At 46.4% G+C, this 22,646-nt stretch overlaps 1 protein-coding gene across 1 annotated transcript in view; it reads left to right on the forward strand.

Annotated features, from left to right (window-relative positions):
• Window positions 1-15,311: 15,311 nt before the first annotated feature.
• LOC135387916 (metabotropic glutamate receptor 5-like) overlaps window positions 15,312-22,646 on the forward strand; it is a 347,669-nt gene continuing 340,334 nt past the window's right edge. Inside the window, exon 1 of the mRNA XM_064617127.1 lies at window positions 15,312-15,635. The gene's annotated coding sequence lies outside the window, so the exon portion shown is untranslated. The remainder of the gene's footprint in view (window positions 15,636-22,646) is intronic.

The following is a 22,646-nucleotide window of genomic DNA, read 5'->3' on the forward strand; positions in this document are numbered from 1 at the left end:
CTCGAAGAGCTGCAGTAAACTCTGCACTTCCAGGGTCCCTCCTGATGCGGACGGGCCGAGCACCGCAACGAGATCGTTCTTCTTACCCGAATGCCTTTCGCTCGCGATTACATCAGGATGACTGTGAAAACAAGGCGTTCATGTTAATCCCCATTCCGACCCAGATCCAGACCACATGGATCTGGACAGTAGACTCGATACTTACTCCAGTGTGTATGGATAGGGTAGATCGCGGTAATTGGGATCGAACCACGCCGAAAGACCGATATATCTGATGGCTTGCTCCAGGGCTATGGGGGTATAGCCGCACGTATCTCGTACCTGTAGGCCTAGTCGGGTGTGAGGGAGTAGGTCACTACGGGAGTTGATTTCGTCCATGGCTTGCAGGGCTGCTTCCATGCGGTGGATTCCCATGTCTTCCCAAATGGGGCCGCAGTATTGCGTCTGCAATTGGGGACATCAAATGTTGTGGGGACAGTGTATGGACCCCACCACCGTAGCCTCGAACAATGATAGTGACCCAATAAAGCCACGGACGGGCATGCACTGCGAATGGCCATATAAAGCTGCCCCCTCTCCCGTTGCCGCCAGAAGCTCTGTAAAGAAACAAACAAACAAACAAAGAAAAAAAAACGAGAAGAAAAAGAAAAAGAAAACCCTTCTTTGCACTGCGCGGAGATGGTAAATTCAAATCTCCTCATTCTCGACTTATACACTGTCTAACTAACCTGCCAGTTCCTGCCGTTTGGCGCCCTCTCCTGCGACGGCGCCCTGGGCAGCTGCCCGTCTCGCTCCCCCGTCGCTACGGCTCGGCTGAGGGGCTTCATTTGATGTGAGAAGGGAAATAAGTAAGCTGCCCTCCCAAATGGAGGTATTAAAAAAAAACAAAGCCGACAGAAACAGAGCTAAAAGCGCGACTCCAAACGGGGAACTTTCATGCGGTGGAGCATACAGGGGAACAGCTCACTGTAAACTGAAAAACACCCTTATGGGTGTAAATCGCTTGTCCTATGTTTGACTCCTCTTTTTACACCGTATGGTCTGGAACACTTTTTTTAGAGGGTGTATCCCGTGTAAAACGCCCTTTGAAAGGGTGCTTTTCCTTGAAAATGCCGTCTTTTGCAGCCTTTATACACCTTTTTAGGAGGGTGTTTAACGATCTTACACCTTCCTAAAAGGGTGTTTAAAGGGTGCAAAAGAGGGCATTTTCAAAGAAAAGCGCCCTTTCCAGGGGTGATTTAGACGGAATACACCCCCTAAGAAGGGTGTTCCAGACCGTGTACGGTGTAAAAAGAGGTGTCAGTTATAGGACAAGCCATTTACACCCATAAGGGTGTTTTCCAGTTTACAGTGTACTGTGGTGTGACTATCGGAGAGAGGGACGAAGTCTCTCTCGTGGTGCCAGAGTTTCTATGCGCGGTGACTTCCGAACGCGAAGACGGGTCAGCGTTAGGACTTTGCCTGGCATATTCAGGTGGCGAAACCACATCATCAACGAGATTGTTCAAAAAGTGGAAGAATATATAGTTTCGCAGCCTCTTCACGAAGCACATGACCAGTACAATGTGAACTTACCTGGAAGCTGTCTTGCGTGTAAGAGTACGGTGAACGGTGAATGGGTAAAAGGGCGCCAATGAGAAAATCTTCGGGAGCACTGTCCTTGTAGTATAAGGAAGCCACGGCGCTGTTGGATACCAGGACGAGCCATAGTAACGTCACCCGGGACGTTAATGTGCTCCTGGAGCACGTCCGCGACGACTTCAACACCGTCATCTGCTGCCGGTTAACGGATCAAAAATAATCTTCGGCAGCATCTGTTAAATTCGGTGACGATTCCGTGAGAAAGACACTGACCCGTGACTCAGAGATATACGGATTCTGGAAAATAACATTGCACGTGTGTCAAATGAAGTACGTGTACGTCGAAAAAAAACTGCGATCCTAATGATAATCCTAATGTTTTTTTGTAATGCATCATAATGCTTTTGTATACAGTGCAGGGCAATGAAAGTACAGTCACGAATGTTAATGAACAGTTAAAGGAGCAGTTAAATGATAATCTATAACTTTTTAATTTTTTTTTGCTGCGGCTTGTTGCGCAATAAATAGGCACGCGCACACTATAGAGCACGCGAGAGAGACAGAGAGAGAGAGAGTTTTCAGATCAGGACACTCTCTAGGAACCCTCTACTTATACGCTGTGCAAGTGCGTCTCTGCGCATGAGAGGAGGCAGTGAGAGGGAAGAGGGAGGGCGACGCCTTAGCCAATGGGGCTTCTCGAGTGGAGTAATCGGGAGAGGAGATATGCGCAGAACGCTCGGTTACTTGCAGAGCGTATTCAAAGGATGTGGGAGTGAGCGAGGGAAGTTGTCGTCATCACGTTCGGAGTCCGGATGAGAGGGTCACCCAGGCGATTCGGGACGCAGCCGGTACGGGGCCGAAGCGCAGTAGCAATAACAGTGGAGGTTTCGGTGGCCAATGAGCGCTTACGGTTGTTGGCGGGCCTGCTGCCGTCACGCGTGGTGCTAGTGTCGTATATCAATGCCGCTGCTTTTTCCGGGAGTTTTTGCAAATTTGATTTCGCAGGGACAATACAGCGCACAGCGAACATATGTATTGTGCACGGTGACTGCTTATAGACGTTGATGAATGTAAGAGGGAATCGAACCAGGTTATACGCTTTATTGCTCCTTGGATGTGTCGCACAGCCAAGCTTGCATACGATGATCATATAATACCCCTGTCACCTAGCAAACTGAATGGCAGTTGCCTGTATTGCATCGAGCGACACGGAGAAAAGAAAGAGAATGTCATTCGCAAATAATGCCACTGTCGATAATTAAAAAGCATTATACGGGTATATTAGTTGTATTTTGATTTATTTTTGTCGAAAGCAGCGAAACATTAGATTTATTTCAACAAATCGTTGCGTTCTTGACGACTCTTAGTTTAGCTAAGATCCAGTGTTGTACGTAGCGCCGTTACTAGTAGCGGCGCTACCGTATCCGTTACTTTTTTCGGTAGTGGAGTAGAGCTCGTGCTACTTTTTTAAACTGGTAACGAAAGAGGTACTTCCGCTACAAGTTTGCGGTAGCGCAATCTTTGAGCGCTTCCGCTACTTTCCGAGCTGGGGTTCGCGACAACTCAACTTCGACCTATTATCAAACCTCCACTCTGCCTGCCTTCGATCAAGCTGCCCGATATCACAACTCATTCTGGGAAGACCGGGCAAATAGCCGAAAGGAGGGCACAGAGGCCGTTATCTTGCAAAGAGGATGTGTCCTCCACGTGTTCCCTATTTGGGATGAACCTTCTTGAAGATTTGGTGCATTGTCGGAATTGTCTGCAAACTGACGTCACTCCATTCTGGAGCCGTCCTGGCTAGCTATGAGTCATGACATTCCACATGACATTGCACCACGTACGCTCAGGTGCTTGACAGTTGCAATTTCTTGTCCGCTGCAATGGAGGGACCATGGCCTGCTACAGTACAAAACAGTAGCGTGGTGTTCAGATGTCTACTCTGAAGCTTTCTAAAGCTTTATCTGTGCGTCAAGGAAGTCAACGTCCAATTTGAAAAGGCACACCATGGTATGTTTACTAAAATCTCGTTCCGGGCAATCCGAGTTCTTTTTGTGACAAAGCTGTTGAGCCTTTTATCGGTAGACTTGCTTTGTGCTTTATTTGCTTTAGAGGAAGAGAAAAAGATATGCAGGATACCGAGTAGGCTTTAGTAAATCTGTAAAAAAACGGTTTTCAAAATTTTAGCATTCAGGCAACCTACGTGTAACCTCCATTGGACGTCGATTTATTATTTTGAGATATTGTTTTATTTGATTATTTATTATTTTAAGACGTTTGAAGTACGTCACCAACGATGCTGTTTGTTTATTTCCTAAAAAGTAGCGCATGAAGTATCGCGTTACTTTTTACGGGTAACGGTAGCGGTATTCCGCTACTTTTAGGTACGTGTAACGATATCGGGATTTCGTTACTTTTTGCTCAGGTAGCGCGTATCGGTATTGCGCTACCTGTTTCGGGTAGCGGGTACAACACTGCTAAGATCACAAGCAAAGACAAGTTGAAACCTCGTACCAGCACTGCACATGGCGACTGGGACAACTTTTCATTCGTCTCGCATTTCTTCGGACGGTTTATCGTCGTTGTTTCTGCAACCTCTCTACTCTACTGTGAGGGTACGCTGTCGGTGCGAGAGGAAAAAGCGAATGAGTTCCGCAAATTTGCACATTGGTAGCTCGACGCAGCCTCTCTCAGGGACGCGTTGCTCCATGCGCTTGAACCTTTACTCATAGCTATCTCTGCATGTCCGCTTTATTGCGCATGAGAATCGTCTTGATTGGTGTTTGTGTTGAAGAGAGAGAGAGAGAAAATAATCGGTTACCTCTGCCTCGAATGTAAAGACACGCAAAAAAAAAAAAAAAAAGGCGCGATTTTCTGTTGTTCTTTTTCTTCTCATCTGTGCCGCAACGTTTCCCATATACGTATTCTGTCAAAATAAGTCCACATCCTACTTCTTTACTCATTCGTCTAGGTATATGCAAAATATGGGCACTCTTGGTTATCCGGTGTTGAACAGAAAGAGAAATCATGCATCCGATAATATGCACGCGGCAAAACGCGGCAGTTTAATGTAATTTAAATTTTCGCGCGCGCTCACACACACACACTCTCCCCGATGTTTGGGGCAAGATGGGTCAATCAGCGTTTTTTTTTTCTTTTGAATTTCTTGAAGATCAGAAATCTCGATCCCCGAGAATATGCCTATGGCTAGCTTTTTTTTTCTTTTTTTGAAAAACACGAAAAATAAAAATTTCATATTCGATTGCAAATTTCTGTCTCATCTAGCCCCACCTTACCCCATAACAGGATAACACTTGCAGAAAAGTTGAATGCAGAAGTTCGGTGCACTGGCCTCAATTCGTGACACCAAGACCCTTCTTGCATGCAAATTATCTCCTCCAGTGCTAAGTAATAGCTCATGACGCATATGAGGCCCGGGCTTACGTCGACACACCTTAGTGAAGGCTAAGCGGCCCTGAAGCATTGCTTTTTCACGTTCCGGGTACAATGGATAGACAATATGCGTTTCACATTGGAATACTAATGAGGTCGCACGTGTCATCGGAATATTATCACACGGGGGACTGCGCGGTGGATGGCTAGCGCGCATACCATCTTTTTATTTCGCAGGCGCTGCGCTAAAGCGATTAAACGGGTGATTGGAATAACAATAACTTAAAGTGTGCTTTTCATTAAAGTGGCGTTCTGTTATTTAACCGTAAAGTTTGAATGCGAGCACGAGTAATACTTATGCTACACGGGCCTTGCGATGATCATTGAAATGAACGACGACTGGACTGCATTGTGATTGGCGGCTGTACACGGCCACTTTGAATTACCTTTGACTCGAATGCTGCTCGACACGACGGAGCTTGCTGAAATGGCATTGAGGTAGACGAGGGTACTTGAAAAGATTCGCGTTTAGTGAACAACTAAGCGCAACAAGTATACAACAAAATAAACTGCAACAAATTTTATAAGAAGTAATGAGACTTCAGAATATGAGATACTAATACATCCGGCTGCATTCAGAAATCTACTTTCTTTTGCGCTTGACACCACGCCTGTCGTCTGGTCGTAGAAAAATATGTATTAATAGTTGGTTACATAGTTACGTTAGAAAGCAAACAAAGCAGTCATTGAGAGACTACATCTCATGACCTCGGATATGCAACACAGCAGGTCATGTCCTTACGAGAGCCAACAGGAATTGCTGAGAAGCCCTTGCACTTCTCACGTTAAAGCAAAATTAATAATTAGGGGCTTACGTCGCGAGAAAACTGAGTCACATTAATGCGTGGCACCGAAGTCTCTTCAAGGGTTTTGTATCGTGCCAACTGCAACACTTACCTACACATAAAAGGTACACGAAGTAACACTCAGGAAGGTTATTCTGACCATACGGACGTCCCCGGCATTCCTCTACACTATTGTGAGGAAACCCTCGGGTTCTTGAAGACCCCGGACATAACTGCCTAACTGCATCACCGACTGTGCACACTCTGTAAATCTGAAGCTCTCATACTATGAGAGGTTTCTGACGACTAATACTTCGATCGTCATCGTTCTCAGCGACGACTGTCTGTTTTCGAACCCGCGTTCCCGACATTCAATCTCGTTCTCCTGGACTTCGCAAAAAGAGATGACAAGTTGTGGGCAGTGTAGCGTCTTTGCCCATCTGTGGGTAACACTCGAGTTCTGGAGGGACCTTCCCGATAGTCGTCCCGTGCATATCGATGGAGTGTTGACTCGTTGATACTACAAGGCTCTGTTGACTCCTGATGTGGATTGTAAGTGATTCGTCCAGTGCTCTTAAAAGGCCGATGGTTTGGTATCAAGAAATGCTGTTTTCGATTTCAACTGTTCAGTATAGGTGTCACAATCAAAAGTGCTGCCCGAATGGTATAGTGCGTATTTCCTTCGAGCGTTTGGCGTTGCTCATTGCGACGCAGTTCGGCAAGCCTTGTCGGTATTTCCTGGCCAGCAAGTAGGATTTCGGCGCCAAAATGTACACGGAAGGCAGGAAATTCGATACTTCGTCACGTCAAGGGCGTCTAGGGCTTCAATAAGGGTACAAATCGTTCGTTCTTCAAGTACACTGATTTAGCGTTGCCGCTAGGGCGGCATTGGGCTCCACACGTCAGTTTGAAAGCACTCCTGGTCTGGTACAAGGTGCAATCTCTAATATCGTTATCTTACCTCCGCTTTATTTCGCGAAAACATCAACGCACCCGTTAGCTTACGAAGCGCTTTTTCTCTACTACATGTCGAATCACATCGATATTGCATACCTGGAAACCCACTTACCTCTGAAGGCGGCACCAGGCATGCTTTCACTCTCTGCTTCATAAACTCACATCAGAAGACACAGGTACATAGCACACCAAGAGCCTCAACATATGAAACGCACCGAAACACCGCAGCGTGACGTCACTTCCGTGTTGCTAAACCCCATGGAAAAAGGGCGAATCAGAAAAGGGCAAAATAGCTTTCGCGTGAACTTGAGATCGTGGCCGTGACGCATTGTGCTTTGCTTCATCGCTGCATACATTAATAGGAATGCTTTCCGTTCGCTGATATGGAAGGTAGCGTACCTGGAAACATATTGGAATGAAAGGAACAACAGGGGTTCAGTTACAGCGTTTACGGTTCAACGGGTTGGCTTTGTTTTTTTTTCGTTACGGTTCAAGAAAGGGGAGGGGGGAGGGCGATTCCTGTTTGCCGATTTTTATTTTCGGTGAGCCAAGCCTTATTCAAATAATGAACACATACGGGACATGGGACACTTTCATATTTGATTTATTGCATCATGCACCTGCGGCATGGCCGGGTGCATTCGTTCGTTGGTAGTGGTGAAGACTAAGGAAAAGGAGGTAATGGGTTCGAATCCTACCACCAGCTCGCGTAGCTCATTGGTTAGCGTGCTGTCCGTGTCACGCGGAGACGGGGAGCTGCCCAGGGAGCTGCCCGTACAGCTTCCTGCAACGTTAACTTGAACGCGTCGACGGCTGGCGGAGCACTTGGAGAGCCACCCTATCGCTGCTACGTATATAGAAGTACAGGGAGAGAGCGTTGTGGACTATCCCACTCGTGTTTCGGGGCGTTTGTCGAGAAGCCTCCTCTGCGCACCCGGAGCGGAGCGTCTGCTTCTCGACAAACACCCCCGAGCATGAGTGGGATAGCCCACAACGCTCTTTTTCTATAGTTCTACATAGCCCCCACAGGGTGGCTCTCCAACTACTCCGCCAGCCGTCGCCGCGTTCAAGTTAACGTTGCAGGGAGCTGTACCACACCGCCTCGGTGCCGAGACTGGGAGGTACCCGGTAGGGTTCGGAATCCAGAGTCGTTTTTGCAATCCCGGGATTTCGGGATTTCGGAATGTGGATCCCGAGATCCCGGAACGGATCGGGATTTTTTTGTAACTGTACCCAGGATGTCGTATAGGACTGTATCCACTTGCACAACCATGCTATCACAAATTGCGATATAGTTCGCGTCTTCTGTCATCCCCACGGAACATTCTAGTGAAAAAAAAGAAGAAAACGCAAAGGAAAAAAAAAACTGCTCATGGGGCAATTGAGCATTGGACATTGAGCATTCGCACCGTGCCGGAATGTCAACCTTGCAATGACATGCGTCTCTTGTTGTCGTCTGCTATGGAATATCTTCTGGCTGAGCCCCAGTATATTTCCCGCAGTTAGTGCACGAGAAGATGCATGCTTATGATGTACAGCAATTTCACTTACGCAGCCGCTAAAATCAATGAAGTATTTCGCATCACCCGCTAAAGTATTCTGGGGAATGTCTTGTGTGAATACATGGAATGGTGCGTTTTGCTCTTTTTGCCTTTTATTCACCCACAGTGACTGTGTTCTATTCTGCTAGCCGAATCTATAGTTTTCTGAAAAGGCTGTATCCATTTTCTCTTTTTACATTCAAATATATATAAATATATGTATACTGGAAGAAAGGGGTTCGGGCGACCGCGAAATTAAATAGGTACTAACAAAATATGAGGCAGACAACGAAGATGTAGGAAGTAGAAAAAGGGGGAGTTATTTATTTACTGGTGGAAAGTTAAGGGGGAAGTCAACGTTGCGGCGGAAGCTCCGCCTTCGTCAGGACGTCCTGACGTCCTTCGTCCTGACGAAGGCGGAGCTTCCGCCGCAACGTTGACTTCCCCCTTAACTTTCCACCAGTAAATAAATAACTCCCCCTTTTTCTACTTCCTACATCTTCGTTGTCTGCCTCATATTTTGTTAGTACCTAAATATATGTATGTATATATATATACACGTATTCGTGCGGATAAAAAGAACAAAAACAGAGTTTCTGCAATGAGAGAGAGAGAGAGAGAGATTCTGCAATATTTCTCGTTGTAGGATTGGAAGACTCCTTCTGATGTCATGGGAGTTTTATGCTATTTAAGGGCTGTTCTCCGCCATGGCTTGCGTAGTTCACATGAGTCAGCAGCCAACGTCGTTGTAATGTGTCTTGGACGACAAGGTTGATTCGGTTTCCGATTGCAAATGATATTTTTTCGGGGAAGGAACGCTTGAAACAAAAAGTCGGTTGGACACCGTTCTTTCCCTTTCACTCGTACCACCGAATATTTGTTGTCAGAAAAGCCGAAATTTATAATCCCGAAATCTCGGGATTTGACCTTGCGAAATCCCGGGATTTCGGGGTCCCGGGACCCGAACCATAGTACCCGTATTCAAATCCCGGTGCCGGCTGTGCTGTCTGGGGATTTTCCTGGCTTTTCCTCAGACGCTGTCAGCCATATGTCGGCACAGTTCCCTTAGAAGTCGGCCCAGGACGCAAATTTCACCAGGGCGTCCGTCGTGACGTTGCCGACAACGGCGAGCTCATTCAGCACTCCCACCACCGTCTCGGTAGCTCAGTCGGTAACGTGTTGTCGGCTTGCTGAGCTCAAGATCGCGGGCTCCATCCCAGCCGAGGCGCTGAGGACGGTAGGATTGTGGGGGAGGTACACATTGCTCTCAGCACCGTGTGTCGGTGATGTCCGGCGCACGTCGGAAGAAACTCAGGTGGTCGAGATTGTCCCTATAGTCGTCACACAAATAGGCTGACACACCTCGCGTCTAAATCTACTCTCCAATTACCTTTTATTTATAAGTCATCGTAGAACGTCACCTACACTCTTAGAAATGAACTTCACCGCATAGCACGCTCCTAGCCAACCATGATCTCGAGTGATATCGTTATCAGGCCTGATTTGTTAAAAACGGGAGGCGTACGCCTTTTCTGTGACAATTATGAACAGCATAAGTGTCACAAAAAAGGCGTACGCCTCCCGTTTTCAACAAATCAGGCCAGATAACGATATCATTCGAGATGATGGTTGGCTAGGAGCGTGCTATGCGGTGAAGTTCATTTTTAAGAGTGTAGCTGTAGGTGGACATATAGGATTGGAATGTCGTCTGCATGAGCCAATCCATTGCAGACGATTTCACACACAGGTCTGCTGTGTCTCTCAAAGTGGGTGCTCGTCTCCGCCACCGAAAGTACGTGGTCGGGATTGGTGGACTCTTAATAACTACGTCACGTCGTTTGAGGGATCAGGGTGGTGTTGGTATGGGTGACGCTGCATAAAGTCACCAATTGTCAGAAATTCTGCGTGGTGTTTTGTGTCCGACTTCCTGCACAGTCTTCAGAATTCTTAGCTATATATAATCGCCCATTATCGTATCTAAGCCAGAAGTAAGCCATGCTGCCCTACTGGAAACTTACATTCAGACAGCCTTTCCTAGAAGCCAGTGATGGCCAGTAGTTAACTACATGTAGTTAAACTACTAGTTAAACTACCTGATTGTAGTTAAAAAGTAGTTATCAACTACTTGCAGAAATGTAGTGGCAACTACTAGTTAAACTACTATTTTAAGTAGTTAACTACAGTAGTTAGGTTACTGAAGGCACCAACCACTTCCGATTTTGCCGCAAGCTTTACGGCACGATTGTGCTTCCAACTTTTACCTTGAGCTACTTGTTTGATGAGAACGGAGGTGCAGAGCAATTGTACAATGCATGTGTGCTAAATCTTCACTTTTGTTGCTTGCCTAGTGAAGCCTCATTTGCTGTGAAATAATTCTGCAACTTAGTTTATCGCGTATGCACAGAAAGAATCCCGCCGCAAGCTTTGTATTTGACTATCGTAGCAATGGCTTGAGCGAAAGTTTATTATTGCTTGTGATTCATATTTAGGTGTCCAATAACACTACAAGGGATTGGTGTTGGTGGACAATGTTAAGTAGTTATAGATGTAGTTAAACTACATTGCAGTAGTTAAAAAAGTAGTTTTAACTACTCCCCTGAAAAGTAGTTGAACTACTAGTTAAACTACCCAATCACAAAGTAGTTAGTAGTTATAGTTAAACTACTGTAGAAGTAGTTAGTGGCCATCAGCGTCAATATAAGACCAGAAGGTGCGAAAGCAATTTTTCTCAGCGCTCTCTGAAAGACGCGTGCACTTTTATTTCTGTCTTGGCTCACAAGGTGTCCCTTTCATGTAGGTACAAATCACCGTGCAATTACTACCAGCTCCCGTCTTGGCAGTGGCCCATAGCAACCCCTTCTGCCGTCAGCCCCGAATCACACTTAAGACGTCCATCATCTTGAGGAACGTCTGTGCCAAACATAGATGATCTGGTTTATTTTGATCTGGATTTCCGCGGTACGATTAAATATAGCGTGGTATCAGGAGTCAGAGTTGCCCCTCTCAAACAGTGGCCTCTCCCTGTAGAAGACACCCCCGACGAATTTAAGCGCGGAATTTAATCCAACATAGTACACGTCGTGGAATTGGGGTTAGCCGTCATCATCAACATCCATTGCATAGAGGACTACAGGTGACTACTTCAGCAACACGGCGGCGAATTAATTCTGTTAAACAAGAGAAAACTGATGTTCTGAGGCTGGAACAACATAGAGAGGACAAACACATACAAATGTGTATTGTATGTGCTTTGTATGTGTTTGTCCTTTCTATGTTGTTCCAGCCTCAGAACATCAGTTCTCTCTTGTGCAACAGTTGCCGCCTGCGTCGACCCTATCGTATGAATGTGTGTATGAGTGAGCAAAAATGTAAGAGTGAAAGGGGGATGAGTAAGAGAGTGGTTGGTTTGTCCCTTCAGATGACGCACCCTTGGAAGTCGCTGAGAAGGCGTGGTTAGCTTAGCTCAATTGGTATAGAGCCCTGGACCGGTAATCCGGAAGATGTGGGTTCGAATCCTACAGCTGGCTAACCTTTTCAGTAGGAAGGGAGTTGCCTCAGGACAGAAGCCGCCGATATTTCGAACAGACACTGTTCTTCTTCTGGGCGCCCAGAAGAAGAACAGTATCTGTTCGAAATATCGGCGGCTTCTGTCCTGAGGCAACTCCCTTCCTACATTCTACCGGTTCGCTGGATTTCTAACCTTTTCAGTGACTTTCATCTTTCATAATTCTGTTATACTGCGCTGTCACAATAATGGCGGTCTATAGTGACAGTGTATTCTGCTTGCGTCACAAGGGTGCTACTGTGTTCTCCTAGAGTAACTGAAGAAAATTACCATCGCGTGCTGTCGGACGGTGCACTGTGGAGAAACACTCGTAGAGTAATAATGCTGATTCAACAACTTTGCCTATAGGTGATTGCACTATTCTTTGAAGAGAGAGAGAGAGCTCTTCTAAACGATATAGGCGGAATGGAAGTGGATGTAGCAAAATTAATGGAACGAAATACGGGTATACGAAATACGAAACACGATATACAGTCAAACCTCGCTTTACGAACACCCTTCGTTTCTCAGAAAATCGTTCGTAAATCGAGGTATTCGTAAATCGAGGTCCGAGGAGTGCAGTGCACAAATACCTCACAAAAACACGGGAAATTGATTTGAATAAGTTTTATTTTTGAAAATACTGCGTAATTGTGCTTTGCACCATACTTTCTGCAGGGTCTATCCTGTTTAGAAGAGATGACAGAAGTCTGACACTTGACTCATCCACCCGGTCCTCAAAGTACCGTATCACGCGCGGATGAGACTGTTTCCAACGGCAAATATTACGCTTGTCACCGGCTGTCAGGACTGAACGCCTTCTCTTGGAACGGCAAGATGTTTCCATCTCGGAGACCTGGTCCAAACTCACAACCGTTCGGCTGTAAACGCCCGAATTATTATTTCAGGAACTGGTGAATCATGGTTGTGGAACGTAGCGACGTTGGGACATTGTATGTTTGACCTTGGCAGCATGTACTGAGGAACTTTCATTATCCTCCGGTCCATTGGCCTGTCCTCTGTACGTTCATAACGCCCGTTCGTATATCGAGGTCAGAATGGCTTGGCTACTTTGGGTCCGTTCCCTAATAATCCGTTCATAGTTCGGATATCGAGGGTTCGTAAAACGAGGTCAAAATACACGGAAAAAGTTTGGTTCCCTGTGGAGCCGTTCGTAAGTCGAGGGAATTCGTATATCGAGGGTTCATAAAACGAGGTCCGACTGTAATCTATTGCCAGTGTTCAGTGTGTGCGACAGAGGAGGACACTGAGCACATTCTGCTGCATTGTACAAAGTATGCTCCACAAAGGGCTAGGTTGATGTATACCCTCGACCGCCTGGACAACAGGCGTTTTGACGTGGTGAAAGTGCTCGGACTGTGGGACCCAAGAAAGCGAGACACTGCCCTTGCGGCACTTGAGAAGTTCCTTGTGAGCTGCGGCATGGAACTCATATTTTAGGATTTTGTGCGAGTGCCTCGTATCAGTGTGTATCTTTGCATTAGTGTGTATCTGTTTCTCTGCATGTTCTAGTGATATTTATTCACTTGCACCTAGTGTACTAACACACTAATTGTTGGGGATGGGGAATGTACTTTGTTTGTTTTTGGTTGTTTGTGGGTCGTTGTTTTGTTTTGGGAGTAGCAGAACTAGTCAGGAGACAAGTTCAATTTCTCCCTGGTTTCTTTTAAATAATCAATCAATCAATCATCACGATAAACGTGCGCGAGACATAACAAAATGAGCGTCATTGATCCAATAAAGAGGGTGACTGGAAATGTCAGGGATGCAGCAGCGGCGAGGAATAAGGGACCAAACAATCAGGAAGAAATCTTGCAACTGAAATTACAATTACACTACAATCGAACTTTTTTCTTTTTTTCACTACAGAGCGACTACATCGGTGAACATGGAGGAACGTCAATTCCGGTGCAGTCGGCAGTTTCGATCCGTGTTTGCTTAGAAGCAGTCTGCCGGGTATAGGAACATTTGAACATTTTTGTTACATCCATTCACCTCCCGTGTGATTACGATTGGATACTTTGTTGCGAGAATGGGTGGGTACAATGAAGGTGACTGAAAGTAAAGAACACTTTAAGGGGGTCGTTTAGTACCCCATAAAGATGCTTTAATAGCAGTTACCCTTCATCAAATTAGGGACCTCCGAAAATGGGGTCTTTAAACGTTCCACGAAGCTCCAGGGTGGATTTTGTCTCCGCGATGTTAGGAAGATTTGGTTGGCTGCTGTATGGGAGAGCACAGCGTTAACGTTATCAAAACAGCAACTGGAATCATTGAGCTGTTGGTGCCATTTAGAGATCAATACCGAGATAACTGTGTCTTTCGAAGAAGGCATGCCCAAACAGCTAACTTCTTTGTTATATCCAGCCAGCCCCGAGTAGTTTGAGACTAACATCTAATTTTTTTTTCTTTTACCAATCAATCAGTCAATCCTTGTTATGTCAACTTCGTTCACTGATTATCCCTTGCCGTGCTAGAGCCAATCTCTCGCCCTCTCGATAGCTGCGATGAAATTCGTCTGGGACCTTAAATGTCGAGGGCCGCTCACTAAGTTGCATTTAAAGACATTTAAAGCATTTCAAGAGAAGTATGACTCATCTAAGTTTAGCTTTAGTGTACCCCAAGTTATCCCAGTTGCTGAAGTAGTCACCTGTAGTCCTTTATGCAATGGATGTTCATGAAGACGGCTGACCCCAATTCCACGACGGGTACTTGTAGCGATTTCGGCCTGCATTCGAATTTTTGCAGACACCGGGGTAATCTAGACCCGTAGAAATGGGCACAGCGAATTTCGAAACTCATCGGACTCTGTCATCACTGCAGGCGTCTCAGCCAGTGAGGTAGCGCGCGAGAGGTCACGTGCTTAGGAGAGCCAATGGGAATGGCCGCGGCACTTCCCTCCTCTGTGGTCAGATCTTTATGAACGCCACCTAGACACAAAAGACCTTAATTCCTTGCTTAAAGCCTCCTCTCTTTCGTCGTAGACATACAAAAGTCAGGATGTCAGCCTTGCTTACTCTATATCACATCACATCACATCACATCAGGACGTCAGCCAATCACCGCAGGCTTCTTGTGGCTACAGGACGCAACGAATCACACACATAAAACAATAAACAAAGTGTCGTGCTAAATCCTGTGCTTCCAAACCTAGCTGTGACCAGGAACGGATCTAGGATTTTGCCGAGGGGGTCCGCTATGGACAAGTGCCACGTGCATGCTGGGATTGGTCCACTGAACCCTATATGTTCAAGTCTAGAATTGAGGGAGGTCCGGACCCCTGGACCCCCACCCCCACCCCCGCCCTCCCCTAGATCCGCGCCTTGCTGTGATCCGAATTCGAGCTTGGCGCCAAACGACAGCGACGCCGACGCAACGGAAGTTCGCTGCTTCGGCAATCCTCCGATGGATGTCGCTTCCATCGCCAACTCGGGGTCCTAGCGCCGATCAGCCTGTCAGGGCAGGTGCGAGCAAGTCCCAGGCGCTGGCGGCACGTTTGCCCATCGCCGCGCAGTTTGAAATCACATCCTCCGAACGTTTCTCACCGAGTGATTGGACGGGAAATCGCGTAACTCTTGCAGTGTGGGACACGTAATAGCGATGACGATGCGTCGGCCGTCCTGACACGGGAGCTTTGTGTTCCGAGAAGGAGCTTTGACGTTGCCTGGCCCACCCACCCCCGTCCTCGTTGTGCGTGATTTTACGCCGTTTTCGTGGACGTTGTTTGGATTAGACAGCTGACTTCGTTTCTAGGTGAGCGTATGTTTTTAATATGCAGCCATAGGTATGTGTGTCAATTATTTCCTTCGTCGTCACTTCCATATCAGCTGATGCGGATATGTCTTTGAGGCTTGTGAGAGGTGTCTCGCTCGAAGACGACGGGATCACGGTTGCATGAGACTTTTGGGAAACAAATCAACAGAGTCGGTGCGTGGATTAGGGACGTAAAAACGGGGATTTTTCGCTTTTTATTTGGAGGAGGTGTTCGGCATCTGTGCTCCGGAATATTTATTTACTATACCACACCATGCATTGGAGTATTTAGGGACCTACTTTCTATCATTATCTCGTTTCATTATTTACTTATTTTTATTTATTTATTTATTAATGCTGTAAGCCAATATGTGGCCCAAACAGGAGTGGCATACATGTTTGACACGTACTCAACAATGGACAACTAAACAAACTAAACAGAGCTCAGTAAATTGACCCATCAAAACACGATCATGCACTATATCTATTAAATCAACTTTTTATCAACACCACAAGGCATTCTATTGAGAACAAAAATAAAATTGCTCCACGTTACTTATAAAATTACCTGACTCGAAAACACTTCCGGGCAATGAATTCCAATCTTCTATCGTTCGAGGAAAGAAACTATATTTAAATGCATTAGTTCTTGCAAAAATTGGTTTGTTGCAAAAAATGCATTTGTTCCCGCTGACTGTGTCGTGTTCTTCTCAACAAGGACAGCCATTAGTGATTTCGCCATTTAGCCATTATTGCCAACGGTGATTTCGTTTATAGCGTATCGTAAGGCTGCATCGTAACCGTATTTCATTCCTGAATGCATCCCAGGATACTCGGTCTTCCAGTCAACCGCCTTTCTGCGATCGCCAATGATCAAAACGTACCGGGACAATAGGGCGCCAATATCACCCCAAAGCCGCGCGCGTCCCCCAATTAAGGTGCATTCTTCCGTGCTGTCCCTATAGGGTGCTCGAGACTCGCACGGTATGGGTTCTCGCCTTTCTTGACGGGCACGTATACCGGCCCATTAAATGGTGGTGAACAAAGCGCTATATAGCGTTACTGCGTAAACGCACACGTGGAATTCTGTGCTTCTTTTGAGCCGTAGCGTTCAGCGAGTAGAGGATGCGACGGACACACCTCTTCCTCCTCTTATATGGCACATGCGTCGTCGTTATGTCAGCCGCCTCTCGCAGCTGATACGGTTTCCGAAAGTATATATTACCCTATAGCACGCACAAAGTTCGCGGTTTTAGCGGTATTGATAGCTACAGTGATGGCCAGTAGTTAACTACATCTAGTTAAACTACCTGATTGTAGTTAAAAAGTAGTTGTCAACTACTTGCAGAAATGTAGCGACAACTACTAGTTAAGCTACTATTTCGAATAGTTAACTACAGTAGTTAGGTTACTGCAGGCGCCAACTACTTCCGATTTTGCCGCAAGCTTTACGGCGCGATTGTGCTTCCGAGTTTGAGTTTGAGTTTGATTATAGAAAGAAAAAAAACGGAAGATATTGAATTCGTCACTGACGAATTCTGCTACTCCCACAAGGAGAAAGAAAAGGAGAAAGAAAAGAAAAGAAAAGGTGAAAAGCTAAAAATAGAAACACATCACCCCTCCCAATCACCGAACTGTACGTGCATATGCGTAGCTACATCCCCTACAAGTGAGCTGAAGTGCAAGAAACAAAACTGCAACGGGGAACTCGACGACACATGCCTAGCCATGCGGTCCTAAAATACAGATTCCATCTCACTGTGCTTCCGACTTTTACCTTGAGCTACTTGTTTGATGAGAACGGAGGTGCAAAACAGTTGTGCCGTGCATGTGTACTAAATCTTCATTTTTATTGCTGCTTGTGATTCGTATTTAGGTGTCCAAGAACACTATAGAACATGATTGGTGTTGATCGACAACGTTAAGCAGTTATAGATGTAGTTAAAGAAGTAGTTTTAACTACCTCCCCTGAAAAGTAGTTGAACTACTAGTTAAATTACTCCATCGCAAAGTAGTTAGTAGTTATGGTTAAACTACTGTAGAAGTAGTTAGTGGCCATCATTGGATAGCTAGTTCTAGTAGATCGGAAGCGCTTTACAAAAACGATATTTCCCGCCTCGGTGGACCAGTTGATAAGGTGTCCGGCCATACCAGTGTTTCTCAAACTGCGGGTCATGACAACACCACCTAGATACAGAAAGCCTGCGCGCTCGCCGACTTGACGTCACGACCTACTAGATTATAACGACCATGTCGTGGGCACCCCTTCCCAGCGCCGCATTTTTGGAAGCTAGCGGTGGCGCTTCTCATCGTCCCAGTTATTGCTTCCCCAACTTCTACAATACTTTGTACTTCAGCTTACCTTAGTATTTCTGTACAAGCGGTGGACGTTCCACAGATGTTTTATTCTGAGGTTGATTATCATCATCATTCTGCGCGTTTTCATAGGAGCTATCGCTGTCGTCTGCTACGGTAGTCGTACATACGCTTCTGCGCGTTCAGAATTCAAATTTCCATCGTCCAATCGTGGCGTGCCGATGAGTAGCGCCTCTGGCGGATCGTGCGGACGGGCTCCTCATAGGGGTTGCTGATTGTGCCATGGTCGTTATAATCTAGTAGGTCGTGCTTGACGTAACAATTACGAGTCAGCCAATGAGGATCGTGTTTTCAACGGCCGTAGCCAATCACGAACGTGCTTGCAGCGGTCGTGGCCATGAAGAAGAACCACTGTCGTCTGCGAGTTCTGATTGAACGTCCCCCGCGTAATAAACGGGAAAAACTTTGAAATAAAACGCAAAACGGTCTCAGTCTTTCTGAAAAGTGACATTCTGGAAAGCGTCTCGCATTTTTTTTTTGTCTAAATATTTAGGTCTGCAGGTTCCAGGTGAGCTGCGATCATTTGCGGGTTCTTGAATTCGCAGAACGGCGAATCGCAGTAGCAGACGAATTCTGACTAAATATGTCTACGTAGCGAAAAAGGGAGAGGAGGCAATGCACAGGTTTTCTCTATCTAGATGCTGGTGGTCATGATCACCAAATGGGTCTTGAGCCATTTTGTGGGGGGTCATGGAGGGCCCAAGCGAACATGCGATATGCCATGAGCCAGCCACACAGAACAACGTTTCGACTTGCTTGTACTATCAGGAAAGCAAATACATCCTTCTCATTAAAATACATAATTAAATCAATCCTTTTGTCGGCCTTATACAGAGGTGGGCAACGTCACGACTGACGCCCCGGAGAAATGTGCGCCGATATATGTCTGAAAGTGTTCGAGGAAAACCCGGGCAAAAATCACAGCTGGGATTCGAACCCGGGTACCTCCCAGTCTCGACGTGACATGGCCAGCACGTTAACCACGGAGCCACGGTAGCCGGTGGTATGATACAAGGCCACAGATATGATATGCCACAGAGCATACAAAATGATTGCACCAGTACCACCACTGGTACTTTATTTTGATGATGATGATGATGATGTTGATGGTGATTGGGGTGTTTAGTCGCCACATGCGATACTCTGACGCGTAGATCTCTTTTTTTTTTCGTCATTTCTACAAATCGTTTCGGACGCGCACAAGCGCCGCGAAGCAACTCAAGCTGTACGGCTCGATTCCGGCCGCACGTGCACTGCTTCGCGAAAGATGGCTTTGATTGAACGTAGCGGAGACGAGCGCCAACGTTTCTGTCGTGTCTGTTGCAACGGAGCACGATTTTCCGGCGTCAGAAGTGAAGGGCATTTCCATCACATCCTCTCGCGCCCGACGTCGTATTTACGAACAACGCTGACCTTTCGGTGAGCTCAGCAATGGGTTCCGTTCACGTTTCGTTCCTGGCTACGCACGGCTGAGAGACATCGGTTGCCACAACAGTTAGCTTGTTTCGGGACTGAATGCACGGAAACTTCGTGCGACGTGTAGGGACCGAGTACAGATCTGGGGAGTCAAGGAACTAAAACGGAGGATAATCAGCGCAACCTAGAGTACTATAAGACGTAATTTATTCCCAATTTAGCCCCACCCCCCTCCCAAGAAAAAAAAGTGTACGTGGGTTAGGGCAGCCTATGGGCGGTCCCGAACTTTGAATTTGAGATTTCGAAATTATTTTCGACGGACTTTTCTTGGGGTATATAACACGATGAAGTACATCGAGTGCGCCTTTTTGCAACGCAACTAGAAAGTAAGCGTGACAAAGTGCCTGAATAACCTGCAAGTTTTTAGCGAACGCTAGCGTCGTGCAGCGTAACTACGCGGCGTTGAACACCTAGCACCTTATTGGACAAGAGAGTTAGATGGACAGACAGTTAGATGGTTAGTTAGTTGGACAAGAGAGTCAACGTTATTGGAGATACCATTTTCGTGGTTAGCAAAACTTGACTGGCTATATAGAAACATCCAGTCCTATCCGTCGGTAACTGCGTAGTTTTTAATGACGGTGCACCACATTACTATGCAGAGTTCAGAACCGCAGAAGGTTGAACCATGCACAAACACCTAAAGACTGTCAGAAGCGACCGTATGATAAGCAATCCTGTTACAGATTCGGTGGAAGACCATTTGCCGTCCTGAAAGTGTTGAGCGGTTTGGCCTTGTCTCCATCGACAGACTGCGCAGCGGTCGCTCATATATTTTCTTGAGGACGTACTGTGCTGGACAAAAGTCTACGGAACACGCACCTGCACATTCTTTCCTCAGAGAGACACGTTAACAACGAATGGCACTGTACCGACTTACAGACATGACCCTGTGTAACCCAGTCACTAAGTCCGTAGAGTACAATTTGCTGCTAGCGCGTCACTCTGGGCAAGGAATGCGCCGGAGCATGTTCCGTGGACTTTTGTCCATACATCGTTTTAAGATTTTGACGAGCCATATGCTGTTACATAGTAACGTTAGTTGTAGAGACTGAATTAAGAAAAACGTACTGAATTACGTACTGTAATGGTGGCGCAACTAACTGGCAATCACAGAGGTGCAGGGTTCGATCCCCTGGACTCGCAGACTATTCGTTAGCATTCGTCCGTGACGGTGCTGTTGCATAATTCATGTGGAGTTACCGGTCATGTACACTCAGTGGGCCATACATCACCACCATTACGACGCTAGCACGGGTACAGGAACGTGAATAAAGGCGACTTAAAACGAAGAAAACACACACACCAAACATGCAATATACAAGAAACCACAGCTTTGTCATCTTCGTTTTCGCCTGCCAAGAAGAAATCTTTTTAAAGTAGTTTTCATTTTCTTTGTTGCTGTTTAATTCACGCACACTCTTCAACTTTAAATATATGATTGAGACACCCCTGTCACACAGGCAGGCATCAATGACCATTGAAACCAATGCCAATTGAACATGCGCGTGGCGCCACCTAGCGGGTAGTTTGTCAACTTATCAACGAGCATTGCATGCAATGCTCCCTAACAGGTTGACACGTTATCCGCTTGGTGGCGCTAAGCGCGTGTTCAATTACCCTTGGTTTCAATGGTCACTGATGACTGCAGGGATATTAGAGCCAACCGAACAGCACGTGATAATGTGTGCGTTGTCTCGTCCCGTGTGTTGCCTTGCTCCACGTCATGTACGAACCGACCCCATATGTTCTGGGAACATAGGATAATTTGTGACTTTACGTCGCGAGACAACTATGTAAACGAACAACGTCTTGCGTGAGTCAGCAAAAATGTTTGTGTGGTCACCTCCAGGCCAGAGTAGTTAGAAAACCTTTAGCAAGGCGCTGGTGCAGTTTCCGCGTTTCATTGTGATATCTTCGCGAACTACAGTTGTGCCCTTCACGCGAGCGTTGGAAGTACGTAGCATTAGTTTCAAACAAAAAATGCTTCTACGAGATTTCCAGAACGCCTTACGAAACTCTTGCTGAAAACTGTTGTGCCATTTTCTCTCTCTCTGCGAAAGTACGCTCTTTATTTTTACCCGGTAGGGTCTCTCCTCCACGTTCCGTCTTCCTCTCGCTTCTTCGTTGCAGTACACGCGTATTCCCATTGGCTCCTTATGTTTGCGCCGGAGCGTCGGCCAATCATGGGTGTATACCATTCGGGGGGCGCTGGTGGTGTCATCGATGCCGTAATCGGGCACAGTGGTAACCGGAGTATGGTGAGTGCGGGTGAGATACTGATCAAGTTTGTCCACACGACCATTCTGCCGCCGCTCGTCGTGCCGAGTCGCCAGGTGTACCAGCTTCGTGCAACTTCGGCACTTCCCTGTGAAATAAATAAATAAATAAATAAATAAATAATAAAAAACAAAAACAAACAAACAAAAAAAAAGACAAAATTACAGGCGCGGTTACGATTGTGTAACGCGAATTGCTGCGGTACGTTCCTGTTGTGTATGGATGTTGACACTTCTATGCTGGCATATGCACTGCTACTTTAGAGTGACGAGCACTGCCTCGTGATCTCTGAAGTGAGTGGTGATGTGTGTAGAGCTGGAATTAGCGGGACAAAAATATGACTAAACTCGGGACAAAACAGGCGGGACAGGAAACGCCGAAAAATCGGGACACGTTCCGGAACAACGTACCCATCTCTGAGTATATGCCAAACTGCTTTTATTAGCTTTAGGTTATTTTAACTTGTTTTGCATTACCAAAACCGAAACCGAGGGTTATGTGAAACAGCCACAGCGATTTCCCGAGACCTTCCCGTTAGGCTGCTACGGCTGTAAAAGGACTGCGGTTGTGTGTTCGCGAGCACCTCTTCGGTTACAACAAAAACGAGAGAGAGAGAGAGAGAGAGAAACAACAACATCGAAATGCCTTTAAAGGAGCCCAGAATAGACGAGTTCAGAAAATCCCAGAGTGCTTAGCGTCGCTTTGAACTATGGGAGTTTACTAATGGGAAAGAAACGGGTGACCTCCAAACTGTTTCGATTTCTCCCCTACCGGTCCATTGTCCACGACGTGTCAAGGTCAGCGAAAGCGAAATGTGAAGGATTATTCTTCGTTCCCCCGCTCAGCAAACACCCAGGATGCAATGCGTGCGCAAAGAGC

Source organism: Ornithodoros turicata, chromosome 3 (assembly GCF_037126465.1).
Source record: "Ornithodoros turicata isolate Travis chromosome 3, ASM3712646v1, whole genome shotgun sequence".
Taxonomy (NCBI): Eukaryota; Metazoa; Arthropoda; class Arachnida; order Ixodida; family Argasidae; genus Ornithodoros; species Ornithodoros turicata.